The sequence below is a fragment of the Oncorhynchus nerka genome, linkage group LG26 (assembly GCF_034236695.1).
Source record: "Oncorhynchus nerka isolate Pitt River linkage group LG26, Oner_Uvic_2.0, whole genome shotgun sequence".
NCBI classification, from domain to species: Eukaryota; Metazoa; Chordata; class Actinopteri; order Salmoniformes; family Salmonidae; genus Oncorhynchus; species Oncorhynchus nerka.
This window is the reverse complement of record NC_088421.1, coordinates 21,196,683-21,206,305: the sequence shown is the minus strand read 5'-3', so window position 1 is coordinate 21,206,305 and position 9,623 is coordinate 21,196,683. Positions and strand designations below refer to the sequence as shown.

The following is a 9,623-nucleotide window of genomic DNA, read 5'->3' as shown; positions in this document are numbered from 1 at the left end:
CTTCAGCTTGAAGCTGTCATTGGCCCTCTGTATCTGTCTGCCTCCCTTTATCACTTCCCCCCTCCTTTCTCCAACTCTTCTTATTTATCTCCCTCCCTCCCTGACTGTGATGTGGATGCAGCGTGTGAGCAGCAGCCAGTGAGCGTGCCTACGTTAGCAGTGTGTGCTGTTGGAATCCATGCAGCGGCTGACTGTACTGCCTCTTAAATAGGAGCAAACAGACTCATCGCTCGTGACTCTGACACCACTGAGACCAACGCTCCCTCTCCCGGACTGACAGGCCAATCGCAGGACACCCCTCACTCTCTCAGTCGCTCTCTCTCTCTCTCTCTCTCTCTCTCTGATTCTCTCTCTCGCATTCATTCCTTTGCTCGCCATCTCTCTCTCTGTCTTTAGCTAAGTCTCTCTACCACACCTCGTCCAGTGCAGAGGAACAGAAAGCCCCCTGCCCAGCCCAGGGATAGCCAGACCGCTGAGAGGATGAAACTCTGACAAGCAGACAGACCGCAGGGAAACGAGCACAACAGTGAGTACAACAGTCCTTTCACCTCTCAGTCACAGGGACTTAACGCTGACACACACACGCATGTCTGCAGAGCATGCTCACACACAAACACATACATAGCTACCTAACTTGATCCTCTTATGTGCTGTGTCTTTGTCTCTCACAGACAGACTATTTTACTAAGGGAAGTGTAGGAGTGTGTGTGTATGTGGAATTGAGGGTTAGTATGTGCCTTATATGTATTTGTATAGCATACTTTTACTGTATCACTGTATACAATATTGATACTTGCACTCTTTATACTATCTACACTATTCTCTGACTCACTGTCATACATGTGATGATACATATGGAACAGGACTCTTTTAGCTCGGATGATTCCAGCTATAGGGGTGAGAGTATTTTGACAGATATTTAGTCATGTTAGAAACTGAGGTCTCTTGAATACTTTGGGGATTTCTCTGCTCTTGCTGTCTCCTTCTATTGGCAATAAAGGCAGGGTGAAAAACATATCAGGGTAGCATACCCCTTTTATCTCATATCTTAAACGTCTAAGCTGGTATAAGCCAATAGATGCCTAGGGGTGAAAAAGGGGCGTACATTCTTTCAACCGCTAAAGAATCCCAAGCAATTCCACTGCTTATTGTTTAGTGCTCAGCTAGGGGATGTCTGGGCTGGATGCAGATCTGTACTGATGTCACACACATTTCTTTGATTATGCTTCTGGTTCATTTCTGGCTGAGGCGATTTCCTATTTCCTTCTCCCATTTGGAGCAGGGTGAGTATAATGTGATAGCGGCTGACACGCGGGGTAATGCCGTTCGGAGGACACAGATTGCATTTCCCTGGAGAATACTCCCGCTGTATTAAAGACACAACAAGGCTGCTCTGCACTTGTCATCAGCTCCGGTGGTAATGCAGACGGGGAGAGCCAGGCGTGGTGTCTACAGCCCTGCTCTCCTTAAACACATCCAATTGGCCCTAATGCCACAGTCTGACTCACAGCAGCATGCTTGGGATGGGGAACAGCTTACAGTTTACATCACATGTGTTATGGTGTTATGCCCAGGCTTTTTTACTCCAGCTTTAACAAAAGGGACAAGAACTAGAATTCCCATGGACAGTTTAAAGTTTATGTACCATAGGCCCATGCATGTATTCTCTGTCCAAAATGTGTTGTGGTTGGACTACAGTATCCTGTTACAGGATTATAACAAATCTATGTTTAATGGTCCTCTTGTAATATCTTGAATGTAAACAAACTGTTGTAGAATAGGTGTGTTGTATTGACACACATGACCAGGTTAGGTCTTTAATTATTATGTTTTTTGGAAATCTACATTTAACCATAGACTCGAAACGGTTTACATTTCACATGGCATAGAAAGTGTCAACTAATCCCAGAAGTGTCAGCTAATCCCAGAATCATTAGACTGTGAGAGCACTTAGTTGTCATACACATTTTTGGCATGTGATGAACACTCCCAGAAAGAATGCCTTCAGGGAAAGGACTGAGAGATCAGAGATCGATGGCTCCAAGGACAGAGAGAGAGAGAGAGAGAGAGAGAGAGAGAGAGACTCACTTCCCCTTTCAGCATGTCCTCAAAAAAAGCCTGAACCCAGTGTTTTTGGTAAACTTCACAGAAGCATCCTCTTTTAGAAAGAACAACAACAACAACATCTCTTCCTCAGTGTGTGCTTTGTTCTTGCAAGGTCAGGCCCCACTTTACCTCCCACTTATGTGACAAGGAGGGCGTAGGATCAATACCTATCAAAGGCCCTGACGTCTGAGTGGCCTACATAACACAGTCACCAGAGCTTCTGAAAACCCAAAGAAAGTTACCTGAGACATCCTCAGAGGTACAGTATGATATTCAGAACACCAAGACTGCCCAAAATAAACTCCCGACAAGAGTCCTATAAGCTTTCTCAACTAATATAACTTTCATTTTGGAATTTGCCTGCAGCTTTCATGCACAATTCATAATTTATTTTACTGAGAAGTTGTTAATGTTCCTGGTAACACTAAGGCATTTTTCCCATTTCTTTTCTCCCTCATTATTTTCTTAGAGGAAGATGTTTATGGAAAGCAAATTGCCTTATGTGCTGGAAAACATTTAGTTGCATACATCTACATTCTTATAAGCAGACAGACTATCAAAAAGAAAGCTATTATGTATTCCTTCTTCAGCCTTGGGACATCATTTTCATAACTTGAGCCGTTATTAAAGCGTTTTGTAAGGCGGTTAAAGGAAAAAGCCAATTGTTAGTGAATGCCATTCTCGGTGTATTATTTATGTGTTCTAGCAGCATCTTCAATTTAAGGGTACCACAGGGTTCAATTCTCGGGCCGACTCTTTTCTCTGTATATATCAATGATGTCGCTCTTGCTGCGGGCGATTCCCTGATCCACCTCTACGCAGACGACACCATTCTCTATACTTCTGGCCCTTCCTTGGACACTGTGCTAGCCAACCTCCAAACGAGCTTCAATGCCATACAACACTCCTTCCGTGGCCTCCAACTGCTCTTAAACGCTAGTAAAACTAAATGCATGCTTTTCAACCATTCGCTGCCCGCACCCGGCCGCCTGACTAGAATCACCACCCTGGACGGTTTCCGACCTAGAATATGTGGACAACTATAAATACCTAGGTGTCTGGCTAGACTGTAAACTCTCCTTCCAGACTCATATTAAACATCTCCAATCCAAAATCAATACTAGAATCGTCTTTCTATTTTGCAACAAAGCCTCCTTCACTCACGCCGCCAAACTTACCCTCGTAAAACTGACTATCCTACCGATCCTCGACTTCGGCAATGTCATCTACAAAATAGCTTCCAACACTCTACTCAGCAAACTCAGCAGTCTATCACAGTGCCATCCGTTTTGTTACCAAATCACCTTACACCACCCACCACTGCGACCTGTATGCTCTAGTCGGCTGGCCCTCGCTACATATTCGTCGCCAGACCCACTGGCTCCAGGTCATCTATAAGTCTATGCTAGGTAAAGCTTCGCCTTATCTCAGTTCACTGGTCACAATAACAACACCCACCCGTAGCACACGTTCCAGCAGGTATATCTCACTTATCATCCCCAAAGCCAACACCCCATTTACGCCTTTTCTTCCAGTTCTCTGCTGCCAATGACTGAACGGATTTCAAAAATTGCTGAAGTTGGAGACTTTTATTTCCCACACCACCTTTAAACATCAACTATCTGAGCAGCTTACCGATCGCTGCACCCGTGCATAGTCCATCTGTAAATAGCCCAACCAATCCACCTACCTCATCCCCATACTTTTTAAAATTGTATTTACTTTTCTGCTCTTTTGCACACCAGTATCTCTACTTGCACATCATCATCTGCTCATTTATCACTCCATTGTTAATCTGCTAAATTGTAATTATTCGCTCCTATGGCCTATTTATTGCCTTACCTCCTCATGCCTTTTGCACACACTGTATATAGACTTTCTTTTTTTCTACTGTGTCATTGACTTGTTTCTTGTGTTATTGGCTTGTTTATTGTTTACTCCATGTGTAACTTTGTGTTGTTGTCTGTGTCACACTGCTTTGCTTTATCTTGGCCAGGTCACAGTTGCACATGAGAACTTGTTCTTAACTAGCCTACCTGGTTAAATAAAGGTGAAAAAAAGCAATAAGGCACGGGGGGGTGTGGTATATGGCCAATATACCACAGCTAAGGGCTGTTCTTAGGCACGACGCATCGCCTGGACACAGCCCTTAGTCGTGGTATATTGGCCATATACCACAAACCCCAGAGGTGTCTTATTGCTATTATTAACTGGTTACCAACGTAATTAGAGCAGTTTTTGCCATACCCGTGGTATACGGACTGATATACCACGGCTGTCAGCCAATCAGCATTCAGGGCTTGAGCCACCCAGTTTATAGTACTGATTAGATCACTGGTAACCGGTACCAATCATATTGGGTATGGCTGTGGTAGTCTTTTCACTCTCTCTGGGCTTAATTACACTTTATGCATGAGGAGCGTTGGTTGGGGGAGCGTTTTAGACCACGGCAAAGTCAAAGTAGATATGTCGGCCTCAAATCATTGGCCAGAAGTATTCAACCATGGCTGGATGTAAGGGTATATTCACGGGGTACATCAATGTTGCATTCTTGACTCGTTTAAACATTCAGATGTGCTGATTAAATCATTACTCACTCAAGGGTTCTGCTCCTTGAGCTTTCTGGCTGTTTTTCCATTTATTTTCTGAATTCTCAAGCAGACCTTTGGGTATTGGGTATCAGCAATTACAAAACTTTTAATAAGCAGGCAACGGTATCTCCACATATGCCAACTTCTTACGGTATAAGTATAAGCTGCTGGGGATTGCTGTTAGGCCTACATGTTTTGCAAATATGTGCTAGCTTGATTTAGTTAATTTACCACTCGGTTTTCTCTCTCTGAGAATCATTGTAAGGTTGGTTCACTAGAGTTACTTTTAGGTTCCATAATAAATATTTGAAGGTTATGTTTGACATTTTGGTTAAGATGGTATATTAGTCTCGCCCAGACAAGATGTATGGTTTACACACTCTCTGCAACAAAGCAATATGGTAAACAGAAACTGAAGGAAATTGTTATTTTCCACTGCCATAAGACAACAAAAACAGAATTGAGTTGTTTCCTTAACAGAGTTAAAGGTAGTTTCTCTGCAGACTTGAAAATAAAAGAGAGCCGCACACTCTAGGAGCTCAGATGCAAACATTTAATACCAACGTTTCGACAGCCAAGCTGTCTTCATCAGGGTAGTTTCTCTGCAGACCCCTGTGAAAAATATGCAAATTATAGGGCAAGGAGCCACTGAGGAAATGAAAAGCATTACCATACAACTTCATTTGCAACATTTTGGAGGTCGCTTATCAGGAGGGAACAGAATTAGTTCTATCTCGCAGAACAATTTCAATGTAGGCAGGAACATGCCCCAAAGTCTTCCCGGGCTCTGTCGCAAACATGCTGTATGACTACATCGTTTATTTAGTCCATTTCATTAGAAAGTTTAACGGGCCCTGCGTGGGTTGTGTGGGCCCAGCCACCCGTATACATTTAATCAGCCTGTCCCCCAGCGTTAACCTTCATACCTCGCCTTCCCCTTTCATTGTCAGTCTCTCCAGGGTCACACAAAGTAGCATCAAATATTCATGATATTAATAACTGTCTTTAGGAAAAAACCCTAAATAAATCTTCTCTGCGATAGAGCAGTCCATTCCAGTTAATAAAGTGGTGAAGGAGAAATAAGAGGGTGATCCTCAGGTGAGAGTGGGCAGACACTCATCGCCACAAAACAGACCCAACAACAGAGGGAGATACCACAACAGTAACAACAGAGGGAGATGCCACAACAGAAACAACAGAGGGAGATACCACAACAGAGGGAGATACCACAACAGAAACAACAGAGGGAGATACCACAACAGAAACAACAGAGGGAGATACCACAACAGAGGGAGATACCACAACAGAAACAACAGAGGGAGATACCACAACAGAAACAACAGAGGGAGATACCACAACAGAGGGAGATACCACAACAGAAACAACAGAGGGAGATTCCACAACAGAAACAACAGAGGGAGATACCACAACAGAGGGAGATACCACAACAGAAACAAAAGGAACCAAAGCGCTTTTCTGTTATCTTATTGTAGACTGGGGAAAGACAAATATTACCAGCAGGGGGGGGGGGGGGGGGGGGGGATTGGGATGGCTTGAGAATCTCCGGTCCCTAGGGGGTCTTCTGCATTGACAGGCTACATATGTACACGTGCACGCATGTGTACACACACACACACACACACAACAAAAAAGCTGTTTAGCATTGGAGCCGATTGAGGCAGGGCACAACATTAATTATGTGTTTTTCAGCTGAGGTCTGGTGACAGTGATTAGAGTGTTGGTTTTTTTGGAGAGTGGCGAGCAAGCGGCCTAATGTGGAAAGAGCTTGCCTCACTAGAGTGACCATGCGCTTGATCAGCCTGTGTGTGTGTGTGTGTGTGTGTATATATGTGTGTGTATATATATGTGTGTATGTGTGTGTGTGTGTGTGTGTGTGTGTGAGAGAGAGAGAGAGACTGTGTGGTGTTCCTCCAGGCTGCGGCTGGAAGGTATAGAGATATTGAATATGACAGGGAAGAAGGTGTTGGGGAGCAGGGGGATCACTGAACTCATATTAGTCTGGAGTCAGAGTTGAAACACCCAGTGAAAGGTCCTTTATGTAATCAATGTTTAACTGTGTCCTAATGTGATGATTAATATTAGTTTATTGGTCTGCGCCCCTTTGGCTTTGCACTGGGAAGCAGCTTGCCCAGCTTGAATAGGTCACTACATTAGCCAATCAATACGCTGTGGTGTAGTGCTATTTCTTTAGGTGAGGGAGCTCAAAATGTAAATGACGTCATCATTTCCTTACCGACAGATGTAGCCTATAGAATACATCATTCTAGATAATATAATTCTATACTAAACAAATATAGAAGCAACATTCAATTTCAAAGATTTAGCTGAGTTACAGTTCATATAAGGAAATCAGTCAATTGAAATATATTCATTAGGCCCTAATCTATGGATTTCGTCCCTCCCACCCATTGGGGAGCCTGGCCCAGCCAATCAGAAAGATTATTTCTCTTTATTACAGACATAAATGTATGCATTATGCTCACTAACAGGGATGTAAACAAATTTGTGCTCAACATTTTAGAGAAATAAGCTTTTTGTGTGTACGGAACATTTCTGGGATCTTTTATTTCAGCTCATGAAATATGGGACTGTAACGGTTTTCTTGAGGTGAAGGAGAGGCGGACCAAAATGCAGCGTGGTTTCTATTCATGGTTCTTTAATAAAGCAACTCCACATGAACAAACTAACAAAACAAGAAACGTGAAAACCTAAACAGCCCTATCTGGTGCAAACACAGAGACAGGAACAATCACCCACAAACACACAGTGAAACCCAGGCTACCTAAGTATGATTCTCAATCAGAGACAACTAATGAAACATGCCTCTGATTGAGAACCATACTAGGCCGAAACATAGAAATACCCAAATCATAGAAAAACAAACAGACTGCCCACCCCAACTCACGCCCTGACCATACTAAATAATGACAAAACAAAGGAAATAAAGGTCAGAACGTGACAGTACCCCCCCCCCCCCCAAAGGTGCGGACTCTGGCCGCAAAACCTTAACATATAGGGGAGGGTCTGGGTGGGCGTCTGTCCGTAGTGGCGGCTCTGGCGCGGGACGCGGACCCCACTTCACCATCGTCTTAGTCCGCCTTATTGTCCGCCCCCGTGGCTTCCTAACCACGGCGACCCTACTAAATGACCCCACTAGACAGAGGGGCAGCTCGGGACAGAGGGGCGGCAGCTCGGGACAGAGGGGCGGCAGCTCGGGACAGAGGGGCGGCAGCTCGGGACAGAGGGGCGGCAGCTCGGGACAGAGGTGCGGCAGCTCGGGACAGAGGTGCGGCAGCTCGGGACAGAGGTGCGGCAGCTCGGGACAGAGGTGCGGCAGCTCGGGACAGAGGTGCGGCAGCTCGGGACAGAGGTGCGGCAGCTCGGGACAGAGGGGCGGCAGCTCGGGACAGAGGGGCGGCAGCTCTGGACAGAGGTGCGGCAGCTCGGGACAGAGGGGTGGCAGCTCGGGACAGAGGGGCTCTGGCGCCTCTGGGCTGAGGGGCTCTGGCGCCTCTGGGCTGACTGGCGGCACTGGCGGCACTGGGCAGACGGGAAGCTCCGGCAACACTGGAGAGGAAGGCTCTGGCAGCGCTGGACTGAGTAGCTCTGGTGCCTCTGGAATGAGGGGCTCTAGCGCCTCTGGACTGAGGGGCGGGAGCTCTGGCAGCGCCGAACAGGCAGGAGACTCCGGCAGCGCTGGAGAGGAGGAAGACTCTAGCAGCGCTGGACTGAGGAGCTCTGGTGCCTCTGGAATGAGGGGCTCTAGCGCCTCTGGAATGAGGGGCGGGAGCTCTGGCAGCGCCAAACAGGCGGGAGACTCCGGCTGCGCTGGAGAGGAGGAAGGCTCTAGCAGCGCCGGAGAGGCGGGAGTCTCCGGCTGCGCTGGAGAGGAGGAAGGCTCCGGCAGCGCTGGACAGGCGGGAGCACCTGTAGGGATGAGACTGAGAGACAGCCTGGTGCGGGGGGCTGCCACCGGAGGGCTGGTGCGTGGAGGTGGTACCGGATAGACCGGACCGTGCAGGCGCACTGGAGCTCTTGAGCACCGAGCCTGCCCAACCTTACCCGGTTGAATGGTCCCGGTCGCCCTGCCAGTGCGGCGAGGTGGAATAGCCCGCACTGGGCTATGCAGGCGAACCGGGGACACCGTGTGCAAGGCTGGTGCCATGTAAACCGGCCCAAGGAGATGTACTGGGGACCAGATGCGTAGAGCCGGCTTCATGGCACTTGGCTCGATGCTCACTCTAGCCCGGCCGATACGCGGAGCTGGTATGTACCGCACCGGGCTATGCACCGCACTGGGGACACCGTGCGCTCCACCGCATAACACGGTGCCTGCCCGGTCTCTCTCGCCCCCGGTAAGCACAGGAAGTTGGCGCAGGTCTCCTACCTGGCTTCGCCACACTTCCTGTGTCCCCCCCCCCCAATACATTTTTGGGGCTGACTCTCGGGCTTCCATCCACGCCGCCGTGCTGCCTCCTCATACCAGCGCCTCTCTGCCTTCTCCGCCTCCAGCTCTTCTTTGGGACGGCGATATTCTCCAGGCTGTGCCCAGGGTCCTTTTCCGTCCAATTCGTCCTCCCATGTCCATTCCTCCTCGCGCTGCTCCTGCTGCCGCTTCTCCTGCTGCACCTTGGGGTGGTGACACTCCCCTGGTTTTGCCCAGGGTCCTCTCCCGTCGAGGATTTCTTCCCAAGTCCAGAAGTCTTTATTTCGCTGCTCCTGCTGCTGCCCGTTACCACGCCGCTTGGTCCTGTTGTGGTGGGTAATTCTGTAACGGTTTTCTTGAGGTGAAGGAGAGGCGGACCAAAATGCAGTGTGGTTTCTATTCATGGTTCTTTAATAAAGCAACTCCACATGAACAAACTAACAAAACAAGAAAAACCTATACAGCCCTATCTGGTGTAA

At 47.5% G+C, this 9,623-nt stretch overlaps 1 long non-coding RNA gene across 1 annotated transcript in view; it reads left to right on the top strand.

Moving 5' to 3' along the window:
• The first annotated feature begins 217 nt into the window (after positions 1–217).
• Positions 218–9,623, top strand: part of LOC115110701 (uncharacterized) — a 364,514-nt gene continuing 355,108 nt past the window's right edge. Inside the window, exon 1 of the long non-coding RNA XR_010461294.1 lies at positions 218–526. This is a non-coding gene — a long non-coding RNA (uncharacterized LOC115110701). The remainder of the gene's footprint in view (positions 527–9,623) is intronic.